Raw genomic sequence first — 16,542 nt, 5'->3', positions numbered from 1 at the left:
GGATAGGCTTGCACCTTTGATGAACCTACCTGTCCCAAATGACATGCCAGCCCTTCAGAGAACCTTAGGTATGTTTGCTCACTATTGCCGATGGATTCCCAAATTTTCAGAGAAGATTCGCCCTTTTCTGGTAAAAGGACCATTCCCGCTGTCTGAAGAAGCTGTGACAACATTCAATTCACTCAAGAAAGATGTAGCAGAGGCATCACTCTCTGCAATAGAAGAAAATACACCTTTTCGAGTAGAAACTGACGCTTCAGAGTTTGCCATTGGGGCCACCCTGAGTCAAGCCGAACGTCCCATTGCCTTTTTCTCTAGGACACTTAATGCAGCTGAGCAAAGACATTCCTCTGTTGAGAAGGAAGCTTATGCTATTGTGGAATCACTGAGGAACTGGAGACACTACCTTATCGGAAGACATTTTGAGGTCATCACTGACCAGAGGTCTGTTGCCTTCATGTTTGATCAGTATCACTCAAGTAAAATAAAGAATGAGAAAATTATGAGATGGCGACTTGAATTAGCTAATTACAAATTCGATATCGTTTACCGACCAGGCAACCAAAACACAACTGCAGACACAATGTCGAGGATTACAGCAAGTACCTACTTAGAGGGAAGAATGAACCTCAAAGAACTACATGATGCTTTATGTCATCCGGGTGTAACAAGAATGCACCACTGGGTTAGAGCTAAAAACCTGCCCTACACACTAGAAGAAATTAAAGGAGTGATTAATTCTTGCACCTGCTGCAATGAATTAAAACCTCGATTCTGTAGAAATGAAGGGCAGCTTATAAAGGCAACTTCTCCATTTGAGAGATTAAGCTTAGACTTCAAAGGACCCTTACCTAGCTCATCCAAGAACCGTTTTCTACTGACTATTGTTGATGAATATTCAAGGTTCCCTTTTGCATTTCCTTGTACAGATATTTCGGCATCTACTGTTGTGAGAGTATTGACTATGGTGTTTTCGCTCTTTGGTACACCAGCTTATATACATTCCGACAGAGGAGCTTCGTTCATGTCACATGAACTGAAATCATTTCTCACCTCCTTAGGCGTTGCTACAAGTAGAACTACTGCCTACAGCCCCCAAGGAAATGGTCAGGTCGAAAGATACAATGGAATAATATGGAAGACTGTACTTTTGACCTTAAAGTCAAAAGGGTTAAAGACAGAACAATGGGAAGAAGTGCTTCAGTCAGCACTTCACTCTATTAGATCACTGTTGTGCACCTCAACAAATGCTACCCCACATGAACGTATGTTCACTCATCCCAGGAGATCTTTCAATGGTCGCTCCTTGCCTACATGGTTAACTAAACCAGGTCAAGTTTTAATGAAAAACCATTTGCGGCACAGCAAGTATGACCCGATTGTTCAGGAGGTCGAATTAATAGAGGCAAATCCAGACTATGCATATGTAAAGCTTCCCAATGGGCAAGAATCAAGTGTTTCCATTAGACATTTGGCTCCAAGAGGGGACTTCCCAGTCAAGCTTGACGGACCTCCCTTGAGCCCATCTATTGACTCCGGAGAACTGACATCACAAAACTCCTCATGCGATGAAGAGACAGGGCAAGATAAGGGCATACCTAATTCGAGTAAGAGTGTCTCTGAACAACCCAAGAGTCCATCTCCACAGAAAGGTTCTCCACGTGGACGGCAGCGAAGGCTACCAGCTTATCTAAATGACTACATCAGATACTAATCGATTTTTAGTGGGGGTGAATGTGGTATAAACATACTATGTTGTTGATCTTAATTTTAATAATTGTATTTGTCGTGGCAACACTTAAGTTGTTTACTTAAACTGTGTTATTCTTGCTGAATAAAACCTTGATTAGGTTTTTACTGAAACTGATATTTTACTACAACTAACACGATTTTCGAATTTCTTTTATATATATAGATATTTTATTCCTTTTCCATGACAAAGCCCACTCAGGACCTACAAGTAGCCTGCTAAACGATCTCTTATGGTGACTGCTGTACTTGTCGGTCGGCAACATGGAAATCTGTTTACTTCATGCAATAACTGGGTCATGTATAATGTATATTTCTTCAGATCTGCGCTCATCTTTCAGTCGCCCTGCATTATGAAGAATCACTCATGCCTTCAAGATGTCATTCGCGTATTGCTTCGACATATAACAGGATCTATGGAAAATTGTCTATTTATTTCACGGAAAACCGAATGCACATTTAACGTTTCTTCGTGTTCGGCACAAACATCAATTGAATACCCGCTTTTTTCCGAAAGATTGCGTCCTGCATATGGTCGTATCATTTTCTGACAGCGAAAATTCTTCACCAATCACATGTAGAAATGGAAAATCTTCGCTACTGGTAGCGTTTCAGGGGAAGCGGGGGGGGGGGGAATATTCAATTTCTTGCTGACCATCAACTTCAAACAAAGTGGTTGATTGAAAAACGGATGAGTCGCCTTCTTTTCTACAGGCCCCTAACGCCAATACGTAACAGTATACGTAAATATGTAGTCTGAATCGGCAACTGCCATCAATAGAATGGAAAAGTAGACCTTGTCGATAAGGTTCATTGAGCCACCACGAGAAAATCTCATTACTAGTTCGTGCTTCCCATCGACCGCACCCATGCATTTAGGGAAGAGAGCGGCCTTTTTAAATCCATTTGCTATTTCTCGCTATTTCCCTTCTGTCGGTTGAGGAAAAATTTCAGATTTTAGCAAATACCACATGGCATTGCGTAACAAACTTAAAGATCTATTTATTGTGCTTATTCCCAGCCTTTAGTTACATGTTTTGAATTTCATGATTAATACCAAGGTTCATATCCGTTTCCCCACAACTGTTCATTCTTTGAAAGAGTAACTAATTCATCTCTATACTAATTTATATATATTTCAATTAACCTCTGATTCTCGGTTGGTCATAATTAAAATTCGCGAAAATCTTTCTTAAAACCCTGTAGGTGTTATAATAACACTAATTTTATTTATCCCTCGATAGCGTTGACAAATAGCTCTACGATCCTACGACCAAGAAGTGTTTCTTTGTCAAATCTCGTAATGTGGTGCAGCCAGCGTTGGTAAAGTGCAGCAAGTTTAATAAATTGAATATGAAACAGTTTCTTTTCAATAAACCATATGCTCTTGGATAAATATTGCCTGTTATTTTTCAACACGAACATTTTAGCTAAACGAGGTTGACAAGGTACCTTTGCCGATCACAGGAGATAGTTACATTTACAACTTTTAATCTCATTGAATCCTAAGATCGCCCGTTACGCGCTTGTCCTTTCATATCATCGATTATATTACTATTTGTTGCCGGCCTCCAACACTATCGCTGCTAAAGTCGCAATGAAATGTAATTTTTCGTCCTTTTTACGAAATGGCAGAATCGCATAAATTAATTAGTAAAATCATAAGGGAAGAGATCTGGTCAAAGTAATACGAAGAAATATACGTACCATGAAAACTTAAAATGTTTAACGGCAGTATGTCAAAAAGATGATACTGTATAAAGTCTAGATGGGTCACAGGAGAAGGTATCATATACTGAGGGACATTGAAGTAGAAATATAGGCACATGATGAGGAATCTTATGACCGGGACAAAGCCTGCCACTCACGGAAAAAAACTCAGGTGCTGAGGGGACGTAGGCCAAGCACTTTTTCTATCCGTTGTACTCGCTGAGAGGAAAATGGGCGACGAGGAAAAAAATCAATTCCGTTTGGGTGTCTTAAAACTTATTAAAATAGGAAAACCATGAGATAAATCACCGGTCACAGAATTATCTCCTTCCCGTTCATCATCAGCTTCTCTGTCTTCTTCATCTTATGATCAGCATCAATAACAGTTTTCATGCAGCAATCGTCTTCAGTAGACAATTATCATTGCCTCAACGTGAACAGCTGCAGTTCCCCTGTGACCCGCAAATCTAACCTTCAAACCCCTCCATTCGAGGACTTTTGTTTTTTTTTTAATATTTTTGTTACAAAATCTTATCAAATATTTCTCTGTACCTATTATAATTAAACGTTATAGTGGTGTATATGCTCTATTTACTGCATCTTGGTACTGAATAGCTTATCCTATGTGTATGAGAGAAAATCATTCGTATAAAAACTCATACAAAAAAAATAAATAAGAGTCGTCCATTGTAAGTTTTTCATATGTAGAACAGAAACTTCCTCCCAAACGTCCAACTTTCAAAAGTGGATGCACGGAGAACTATCTTTCTCGTCTCCTGTATTTCCGCTAAGGTAAAAAGCAAGATCAAATGACCTCTCCTATCTTCAGACCACATCTTTCTTCTTACACGATCAGAATTTAACTGGTCACCGATCCCGGGGATGCCGGTGTGTGTGAAATGGCCTTCGGCCGGTGCCGGTGACGGCGCCGACACTGGCACCTGCTTTGCCGGTACGTGTGAAAACGGCCTAAGAGCAATGTTTGCTGGTGGGTCTACATTAGTAACGAACTCATATTATGGCCGCTGTTACTTCTGTAATAACATATGATAGGGTAGATAATGGAAAATTTTTTAAGGGATGAATACACTGTTCATCCCCCGCCCCGTTTTGTAATGATTTAGTATAACATAAAATATAAGAGGGGAAGGGGGTATAGGAGGGGGTATAAAGAGCTGCCACAAAAATCTGGAATATAGGTTTCCTATAAAAAGTGGCATATCTAACAGCAACCGAAGGTAAATCGTGGCCGTTGTTCAGTAAAACTATCCTTAAACTTGTCTTCGATAAGTCGCTGAATAGCCTCCATTGGTCTGGATCATTAATAATCGCACATTCCGTCATCAGCCCTTCAGTATCATTCTTCTTTCAAATATCGTATTTTCCAACCTCATGGAAATGCGCAAAAGTAATTATGATTCTCAAACCATCGAAACCTGCAACTAACCCTTCCTCCTATCGCCCCATATCCCTCTTGAATACCCTCTCGAAACTATTTGAATCCGTAATTCACTCCCGACTCCTTCATCACCTTTCCCTTCATAATTGCATCAGGCCGGAGCAGACTGGTTTTCGTCGCCACACCTCAACCACACACCAGATACTACGCCTGACGGAATCAATCATCGGCGGTTTCAAGCATCGATGGATCACGCAAGCCGTTTTCCTGGACTTGGAGGCAGCATTTGACAGGGTTTGGACCCTGGGCCTTGTACTCAAACTCTCCTTCCTCCCGATCCCTATCTACCTCTAGAAATTAATCCAATCTTTTACCTTTGCCCGCACATTTTATGTACAAGTCAATTTCTCATTTTCCGATACTGCAGCCATCTCCTCTGGTGTTCCCCAAGGAGCAATTCTCTCCCCAACCCTTTTCAACATATTTATAAATGACCTTCCCACCATTCCTGGCACTTCTTCCTTTCTGTACGCTGATGACACCACCTTCACTGCCCAGGGTTCAAACCCTCGATCGACGGCTGAACTCCTCCAACGGCAGATTGATGAATACGAAGAATGGGCCAATTCCTGGAAACTAACAGCAAACCCGCGGAAATGTGTCCACGTCGCTTTCTCTCGCCGCCCAAAGGCAGGGATTGGAGAACCATTATTCTACGACAACACAGAAATTCCTCGAGCTGTAAAAACCACATTCCTTGGAGTAATTCTTGATCAGAGAATGCGCTGGAAGCAACATATCACCTACTCTACCGGTAAAGCAATGGCTGCCGCAACTTCACTTGACCCCTGCTCCATCGCAACTCAAAACTTTCTCTGAAGACTAAACTGCTTATTTACCACTCTATGGTAAAGCCATTACTCACATACGCCTCGCCAGTATGGCTCATGGTGGCGAAAACCCACCTGAAGAAAGTGCAAACAACAGAAAATAAGATTGTTAGGAAGATTGCAGGGGCGCCATGGTTCCTGCGCAACAAGGATATCCGGAAAGATTTAAAAATTACCCCTATATTAACAGACCTTAAATCAAATTTGGTAACTTTTGAAAAATCACTGGCATTGACGGAAAATAATCTACTTAAACATCTTTGGGATTATATTCCTACCCCTACTGAAACGTATACCCCCCTAAAATTGCCCTCCTCCCCAACCATTTCCCTTCCCCATAAATTTTTACCAATTGCCACCCTGTGACTACCTTGAGTAATTTTACCTGCAACGACGATATAAGAAACACACCATAGACAGCCAAATTGGCTGGGAGTGGTGACTACCATAAAATGAAATTTCGGCGTGGCGTGTGCACCTTTTGTGTACAGGTTCATCATTTTTCTAGCCGTCCTTGTCCTATTACGTAGTTCATGTTCACCTAATTCCTCAGCGGCAGAGCGTTAGCTGTCTGACGGAAAATGTCCACTTGGGTCTGATTAAAGTGGCTTCGAAGAGTTTATATGAGTGCGGAGATCATTACAGCTCCCATCTGTGGCTTAGAGTCGTCTTCTTTTACGATCTAGAATTTATTTTCTATTTTATCATGGCAATGATTTCGAAGTCACGTTTATTCCAAGGGCGACCCGTTGGCGTTTCGTGTGTTTAACACATATGAATCTTAGTCTCAAGGAGATGGTCCGTGACGTCTATTGTTTGCTTAAATGCCTTTGCTAACCTTAAATTCGTCCCTCAGCTGAATCAGCATTAGTGGACCACGGCTTATATATCCCTCGAGTCGTCCTAATAGTAACGGCAAGACTCTCGGAGAGAACGGAGTGAAATAAGTTCAGTCATCATTTTCGAGGAGTTAACTGTGCGTACTTGCAGATTAAGAAGTTTCTTAGTGCTGCGTGTACATTCTAGAAGACAATTTGAATTCATCAACAGTGCTCCTTTTTGTTTTCATTGAAAGTGTAGTTTAATAGGGAAAAATTGTCCCAATTCTGTGCGGAGGCACCTTGTTCTCCTTGGTCGTATTTTTCGTTGGCCTATTCTGTGTCGCCCCTCGTTTATTGAGTAAACCCAATCATGAGAGTTGTTTTCTTTTTTAAAGGCTACAAGTATTAGTACCTCCTCACTTAGGGAAAAAGCAGGTTCTATTCTGTGGTGAACTTGAAACCGCGCGAAAAATGTAGGCGCTAAAACGCAAAGTTACGTATTTTCGTTTGTATTGGTAAAATATCGCAGCAAATATATTTTTATTTTTCAAGATCATTGATCAGTATAATCGAGAGTCCGGACTAAGCTGATCCGTATGACCGGGAGTCTACTGCATTTAGTATTTATTAATCAAGCTTTATTAGGAAAACTGCGTATTTTTGTTGAAAAAAACGGAACATATGGTATCACAAAATTTAATACCTATATTACCTTAAAAAACTCACTGAAATATAAAAATATTAAAAATTTATGACCCTTCGGTGGAGTGAGCCCTCCCAGCATTTGACTCACGAGCCGCCACTGTACGTATATCTTATATTTCAAGTCCTTCTTAATCTGTTCCACGTAGTCTATTCGTGGTCTTCCTTTTCCATTCCTGCATCCAGTTGTACCTCGACTCCATCAGGCATTGATGTCTCATGACAGTGGCGTAACTATGGGGGGAGGGGATAGATCCTCCTCCAAAGCCTCAGAGAAACATATATAAAATATTTAAAACTCTTGGACATAAAAATTACTCTCGTCGGGATTGAAGGACGAAGGATTAATAAAGGCAAAACACATACGAAAATATATTTTATTGGAGTAATTAATTTACATGGATTGATTTCAATTTTATTTGGGTTGAACAATTGTCGTGTTCCGCCGTTTCTTCAGCGCATTCCATGCCGAGCCCAGGAGGCCGCGCTTTCGGCTCGTTATCCTGTTTAATGTGGGGATTCCCCTTCCGGTCCCCTTCGGTTCCGGTCAGGCCTATACCACGCACCCCCGAGGTCAGAGTAGGGCCGTGACCCTCCTCTGGCCCCGTTCATTCTCACTCACTCCACAGCTTGCTGACTGAGGTACCCATGGCCTCCTTTAATACTTGTATTAAAGAAGGTCATGCAGGAACCACTCGTGGAAGATGTCATCCATCGAGAAGTCACCTCCAGCCATCAGGCTGCGCTCGAAAGACCCATGGCCCCTCTCAACCAGCGGCTGAAAGTGGTAATAGGACTCCGAGCCCTCACCGCGGCCATCGTGGGGGACAGGTAGAAGCTCCTCCTCTCCTTCGTCTTCTATGTCCCCCAGGTAGCCTTCCTCCGAGATTTCGCTGGACGCATCCAGCGAAATCTCGGAGGGATCGTCTCCCTCCACAACTCCCTCCATCACTGCTTCAGCCAGGACCGTCACCTCCTCCTCCGTCTCCTCCTCCTCCTGGCGTCCGCAGCAGCAAAGAACGCAGCCCATTATATCTCTTAGCTATGGCTTAAAGACAGCAAGTCCACAACTAAGCAGCTATTAAGGCCAAATGAGGAGCCCGGGAAGTGGTCTCCATGGAACTCCCATTGTTGCTCAGCGCCAGAGCCTTGAACATCTCATGCATGGTAACGAATGAAGGGTACTTGAAATCAATTGTTGCCTCCGACGTGATTGAGATTTTAGGGTAATCATAACATTAATAAAGTTGAAAAGAGACATGGTATAAAACAGTAATTAATCCTTTGAATCGAAAATTATTTCGATTTCAAATTGAAATCCCTCGTTTTAATTGATTTTTTAAATTTATTCCCATGTGAGGAATCAGAAGCTGGTTCAATTTAACTTTGGATGAAGTTATATCAGTTATTATTGCTAGCGGAGGACATTAACCATAAAGAAGTGGTTTGATTACTCACATATTATATTTTTAAATGTATCGAGGTGGGAATTGCCATTACCTCGCAAAAAAAAAGTTGTAATACCTACTACGAGGTTGAAGTACAGTAGTCCATACGTCTTTTCCCAACCTGATTAATTCATATTGGAACAAGTAGAGCTTCTGCCGTACAGATATCGGATTTCCCCCAGTGACGCACCGACATCATTGTAGGCTTGGGACACTGCTCAATATAGGCCCTACCTACTATCTGAAATTTATCCCATTCACTTTTTGAATACAGAGAAAACAGGAAAAAAAATTTGGAAGTATAAACTGGTGTTTCGACCTGGGGAAGTTCCGCTGTGCTATAAGTTCTATTATAATGATATTTGAATTTAGAGCGTTAAATATATAAAGACAGTTCAAGGATCGGATAATAAGTATAGGTAAATTTTTGAGAAATATAGAAAATAATAATGGTCACTCGGAGGGTAGAATCGGTAGAAGGTAGGTTCCTAAAATTTCTGCTGAAGTTATTGGGAGCTTACAGTTGCAAAAAATATGTCCTCTAGTCGAGGGGGAGGAGCTTCATGTGTTTTTGGAAATCTCAAATTTCCAAAAATCGGTCATCGTCTGGATCTTGTTATGAGATGGACGTTAAAGATATCGGCCTGTAATTAGATGGCTGTTCTTTGTCTCCACTTTTGAATGTTGGCGTTACATTAGCGATTTTCCAGTCATTAGGTACTATGTGTTGCTTGATGGATATAATGAACATTACCTGCAAGTAGGGGGCAATTTCTGAGGCTAGTTCTCTATATACGCGAAAAGTGATTTCGTCTGGATCAGGTGAATTATTTGGACTGAGCGATTTCAATATATTTTCTATTCCGTGCGTACTAATGTCAATAGGCGGCATCTTTCGTATGCAGAGATTTTCAACGGTCTCGGGTGAGTTCTCGGAAGGATCGATGAACACGCTCTTGAAATAGGAATTCAATAAATTGGAAAGCACTGAAGGAACAAGTGACTTTGTACGCAGTCACGCGCACGGGTGCAAAGTTAAATACACCAAAGGATGAAGTTCGCCATGAAAAAATATTTGACTTAGCCGGGTTCGAATCCCGGCTAAGTCAAATATTTTTTCATGGCGAACTTCATCCTTCAATAAATTGGCTTTATCGCAACTGTTTGTCAACACATTTCCATTGTCGTTTCTCAGATAACATACGGTAGATTGTTTCCTTCGTGGCGACTTTAGACATCCTATATTTTTTAATTATTAACTAAACCTTTATTAAACTAAACTTAGGCAGGGGGGGTAGTGATACCAGCTTGCAACATCGACCAATCCTTCCCGATTCCAGAGATGTCGTCAATCAACGCAGCTGAAGCATATGCGGCGTTAATTGGGCTACAGGAAGCCCTTCTTGACATTCTTCTTGACATTCATTAAATTCCTGTATTTAAAGTCACGTTTAACGGGGTAAATCATGTTCAATCCTTCACCCTATCACGCACGCACCTATTCCCTAAATTAAAAATCAGTTTGAATGTTACCTGATTTTTTCCAATACTGCAGGTCTTTTGATAAATTTATCTGAAGAATAGGTACCGCTCTTCTAATCATCGGAATGTTAGGACTACATCGTCAAGCCCTATATATTATAATATTAGTTTCCCAAAGGATGTTGAATTTCGTAATTGTAACAGAACTGTGGCAAATACTCGAGAATAGTTTTCCTGCGTCAAATACGGCCTTTAACTGGTTGGATTTTATGTGTTCCGGGATTCGAACGCCCGAAAACGCAGGCATAATGGGATAATTTATTTTCTTGAGCGATACCTACCAGTAATTTAAAATTAAAATCGTATGACTACACCCAGAACAATGACCATTCTGATTCCGTAGGTCCCTATTCTATGGCAACACCAAGCAGGCGCCAGATTATACGCCCGCCGCGTGATTTTCCAATTTCACAACTTTTAGCAGATATAGACAATATTATATTTGAATTGAATAATTCATCAATTAGAAACAAAATCAGAGCACAACGCACAAATATTTCTAAAACTAACTTCATTCAAAAAGAAAAGGCAATTGTTTTTAATAACCCAAATATCATTGTACCTAAAACTGATAAAACTAATAAAACAGCAATAATGTATGTATAAAGAAGAATATGATAAAAGATTAATGAATAACTCGATGACAATGACATATATACGGAGATTTCAAAAGATAAAAACTTTACGACTTCACTTCAAACTAAAGTAAATACACTGGTTAAAAAACTTTTTAAAGAAAAGAAAATAGACTTTAAGACAAAATGTAAATTAACAAAAAACAACGGTACTCCTCCAAAATTATATGGTTTAGTTAAAGACCATAAACCTAACATACCTCTAAGACCGGTGGTGAGTTTCATAAAAAATCCCTCCTTTTGAATGTGCCAAAAAAGAATCTATCCTCAGATAAATGTAACTTAAAAGATTCATTTAATTTTTATAATAAAATTAAACAACAAACAATTCCCTTAAATCATAAACTATGATCTCTAGATGTTAAATCTCTATTTACAAACATCCCACTACACCTATTAAACAACATTATTATAGAAAATTGGCTTTTAATTTCTGATCATACAGTATTAAACAAGGAATAATTATTTGAATTGCATGATATTACTGTCAATCAAGGCTATTTACAATATAAGGACCGTCAATATCAAATAAAAATGGAGTTCCCATGTGTTCCCCAGTGGCGACCATTTTAGCTGATCTGACGATGAACCATCTCTTAGACAATATAATCACTAGATTGCCTTTCAAAATTCCTTTCATTTACAAGTTTGTTGATGATTTATATTTAGCACTTCCCAATGACATCAAAGAAGACATCATTTTAAATTATTTTAATAGTTTCCACCCTAAATTGCAATTTACAATAGAATATGAGAACAATAATACTCTACCATTTCTTGATATGCTAACTATTAGAAATCGATATGGATCCATTCAGATAGATTGGTGGAAGAAACCACACCAATCGGACAGATTTCTAAATTTTCAATCACATCACCCTCTTAAACACAAAATAAATGTATCACTTGTACTAAAATGTAGAGCTCTGAATTTGAGCGATAACATGTTTCATGAAAAAACCTTAAAATAATCGAGGATATTCTGAAGAAAAATCATTTTCCGAAAAAAATTATGCATTCTATACTTCACAAAAACAACGCTATATTTTCACATACTCAAAATTCACTAAACAAAAAAGATTCATCAAATACAACATCCCCATACCGTGGAATCATCTATATTGGTAAATTATCTGAACAAATTACGAAGGTATTCAAAAAAATAAATTATAAAATTGCACACAAAAATCATAACACTCTAAACAAGCTCCTATACACAAAAATAAAATCTGAAACCCCTAAAAATCTGAAAAGTAATATAATATATAAAATTTCATGCCTCGAATGTAACACTTGTTATATAGGACAAACATCACAATATTTAAAAAATAGGATTTCACAACACAAATCATCAGTAAAAGGTGGTATACCTCTGTGTGCTCTTGCTAGCCAAGTCCAAGTATATTTCTCGTTGTTGTTTTCCGCAGTTCCCAGCTTTGCAGCTGCCTCCCGGGTTCTTGCTAGCCATAGCATAAGCAATGGCCATAGTTTTGATTTTGAGAACGCCGAAATTTTAGATCATGGGGTTATATTGAAAAAAAGACTTTTCAAGGAAATGGTTTACATTTCAAAAACAAAAAAATAGTTGTAATAAAAAAACAGACATCGATAACCTCAGTAAAATTTATTTTTATTCCATACATCAAAACTAATGGTTACCTAGGTGTGGCAATACCTTAGCAACTAAACATCAATAAATATGTTCAAAGTTAAGAGGTATGTCAAATTTTTTTGTGCAGTCCATTCTTAAATTATATTGCAGTATAAAAACCCCGATTGTACTTTTTTATGCATATATATTGTATATCGTTTTAATCTTTGTATTTTATAGTGTTCATACTTTTTTACATAGCCCTGATGACGATTTAAAAATAAATCGATACGTTGGCTGAAACTTGTTTTAAAATTGACCTAAACTCCAAGAAATGTTATATCGTATATTAAACAAGGTCAAGAAAAGAAATAAAAATCATAATAGCTATATTTTCGTGTTTTTCGTACAATCTCGATGCATGCGATTGAAAAAACCTTCGATTAATTAGAGGTAAAATTATAAATTAATGGATATTTATTTTTTCTTTTTTAAAATCTTGGGAGGGGCGGCGTCCAAGAGTCCTTATGGGCAAGACGTTATTGAAACTTGACTGGGGTAGAAAATATTTAGGGGGTGAAAATTGAAAAAAATTAAAAAACATTGAAATAACCATTTTTCTTCGCTTTTTATTGCATATGATATGGTAGCTAATGGAAAATTTTTAAGGGATGAATACACTGTTCAATCCCTCCCCATTTTGTAAAGGATTAATATAACATAAAATATAAGAGGGGAAGGGGGGTGTACAAGTGGGTATAGGAGGTGGTTTAAAGAGCTGCCAAAAAAATCTGGACACAAATCATATTTGTCAAAATGTTATTGTAACAGCGTATTGGGAGCTCATGATTTGACTTCGTTTTCCTCCTTACTTTTAAAGTAAGAGATGAGACCTTTCCATCAAATACATTTGAAAACGTTGGGAAATACATTGTAAATACATTGGGATAAATTGGGAAATACATTGTAAATACATGGGGGAGAATTGGGAAATACATTGTAAATACATTGGGGAAAATTGGGAAATGCACTGTAAAAGTAACTAACCACATGTTCTGACACGCTTGGACACGTTTTATCGAAACGTGTCTTCATGTGTCTTGGAAGTCGCACTTGCGGATTTTCATCTATGAAATAAACTATAGGTCTATTCAGTGCGTCACACTCTTTCCTGCGTGTCGGGTTTTAGTCTTCCAAGTTATTTCTTTATTTTTCTAGCGTGTGTTCGATTTAGCGTGTTATTTTGCGAGCGATAACGTGTTTTCTCGCGATCATTCCGCGATCTTGCAAAAATCATCCAAATTCATTCTCCAACACCTCTGGATATTCAGTGTTTAAAGACCAAAGGAAAGCTATGGCTGCAATTGTGCGGAAATCTTTTGAACTTTATCTCGGGTGTAAAATTGGTGACCAAGACAAATCGTGGGCCCCTAAATTCTGTTGCAGTGGTTGTCATGGAAGATTTGTGATGGCTAAACCGGGGAAATCGTTCCCTAAATTTCGGAGTGCCATTGGTTTAGTTGAACGAACTTGTCGTTAAACGGATAGCTATTTTTGCCAAACCGATACTATGGGTTTAAAAAAAAATTAATCCTCAAAAAAATTCTTCCGAGGAATTTTCCCTTGAAATGTTGGAAGAGTAGAATGCCGTGACACATTTCACATACAGCTAATTTTAGGGACCTTGAATCGGGGTTGGAGAACGTGGAAATGGTAGTCAATGTTCACTCCACAGTCAACTACCCAAATGGTTATGCAATACAGTAGTTCAATTTCAACAAATAAATAAGCGCGTAAGAATCCAATAGCCATGCAACATCCCATGGACCTTGTGATAGGCATTGCGAAGTTTTAAGATCAGAAAAATGTGTAGTGTGTGTGTGCAGCATCAAGTCATCCGTCACTGGCACTTGATCCGTGGGATATCTGATTCGTAGCATGATACTTTACCCACTACACCACCGAAACCTTAGTCCATATAAGCAAGTAGACCTGCCGTTCGGGCGGAACGCTGTGGCCAACATCGCACTGCGTGGTCAATTTCAGCTCTTTCTTTTGCGAATGCTTGTAATATTTCTATCTCAGGGAGCTGGCTTCAAGGGAAACAAGAATGACAAAGGCAAACATCTACGTCTGATTGCTCAGCTCGTCGACATTCATCCTGTTCCTTAGGGTCCATTTCTCGATCATGCCAAGGGCTGCATCCAGGTTGAGGTGATGATGGCCTAAAGCGAAAAAAACGAATTTTGGAGGAAACGAATTCTGATGGTGATGTAACGTACACCTTAATTATAATTAGCAATGGGCGTTCAATTGAATATTTATAAACTATTACGAAGTAAATTGTAGGTATAAGATCCATATAATTATTTTTCTGCCATATTTACCTTTCTTCTACACCTGTTCCAGAACCCATTGGCGATGCTTCTTCGGAATGAACGCTTCTCGTTTCAATTGCTACAAAATAAATGTCTAATAAGGCTTCAGACATATGAAGGAAATTTCATATACGTTATTTTACTTTAAATTTAACTAATTACATTATTCATGCAAGAGTCTCATTTTTCAATGCAAATTGAATTAAATTTCATCGTGAAATTACCTGCATCCTTTGGTTTTTGAGGATAATATTTCCTTTTCTTTGGCCGGTAACCCTTCAGGTATTGCCACTTCACGTAAGGAGTCGGTTTTTCCATTCTCTGCTTTCCTCAATCACACTCGACACTGACCCGTCGAAAAACACATGGGTCTCTTGCTCTCGGGGCACGCTTGAACACCACCGTCTACCGAGACAAAATATATTTTTTTCCGAGTATGACACCGACCCCCGAAGCAGTGGAGCAGTTTCTAGGGAAGGAAGGCAATGGATTGGTGATGGGGGAAAGAGAGGGGAAGGAGTGAGACAGACAGAAGGAGGGGAAGTGGAGGTGTAGGGATCCTTCTCTGAAAGACAGCAGCGCCAGTTTCCTGCCTGCACTGTCATAGTCGTCGAGCCGTAGAAAGGCCAAAACATCCACCACGCTTTACAACATGGTTGCATGCACGCTCTACCGGTATATATATATATATATATATATATATATATATATATATATATATAAATAATTTAAGTTAATGTCAATACACACAGAGACACAAAAAAGAAACACTCACATTGGATAAATAAACTTGAAGCTATCGAAGCACTTCCGGCTTCTTCGTCAGCTGAAGTTTATTTATCCAATGTGAGTGTTTCTTTTTTGTGTCTCTGTGTGTATTGACATTAACTTAAATTATTTATATTACGTGCCACGTGCATTTCGGATTTTCCAATACATTGTGTATATATATATATATATATATATATATATTTGAAATTATTAGAGATGGTTCGAATAGCAGATTTCTCGAACTCTAACATCGAATTCGAATATTAAATAATTGCTCGAATATTCGAATACTAAACGATGAGTGCGGGAAAGTTTGACTAGGTTGCCTATGCAGCAGGAAACCCAGGATTTTGGCGAGTAATTGTGATTTCCTTTAAAGGATTCAAACAGGAATTTAGCTAATTAATGGAATACTTTAATTTTATGGAAAAAATTTGGGAATTTCGCCAGAATGCTAAGTCTCCGTCGTATTTCTTCGTCTTTCCGACATTTATTTTCTTGCGTAAAATGCTTAAATAAAGTCAGAAATGTGTTGTGAAATAAGTCTTATTCTTTTTTATATTACGCGCACATTACTAATATTTCAATGCAATAAAAGTGTAACATCAATTGCGGAAAGTCATTGCTAGACAACGTATGGGCTAGTAGATGACTCATGCAGCAGTTGGCCTCCAGAAATGGGGAACTTCGAAGCAGGTGAGCAGAAAAAGGCCAGTGGGGCAGTAGGGGGGGGACGTGACACACGTTTTTATTGTTCTCGTGTAACTTGATATTTTTTTCGAAGCTTAGGTCTTCGTAATACGATCCCTGCGCGAGCTTGGACCTTTTGTTTGATTTCGGACGCCGCCCGAGCATGCGAAGAACGAAGTATCTAGTGAGTTGACATCGCCGCGCCACCCGGCGGCC

The sequence above is a fragment of the Ischnura elegans genome, chromosome 9 (assembly GCF_921293095.1).
Source record: "Ischnura elegans chromosome 9, ioIscEleg1.1, whole genome shotgun sequence".
In the NCBI taxonomy this organism is placed as follows: Eukaryota; Metazoa; Arthropoda; class Insecta; order Odonata; family Coenagrionidae; genus Ischnura; species Ischnura elegans.
Note: the sequence above shows the minus strand (reverse complement) of the source record.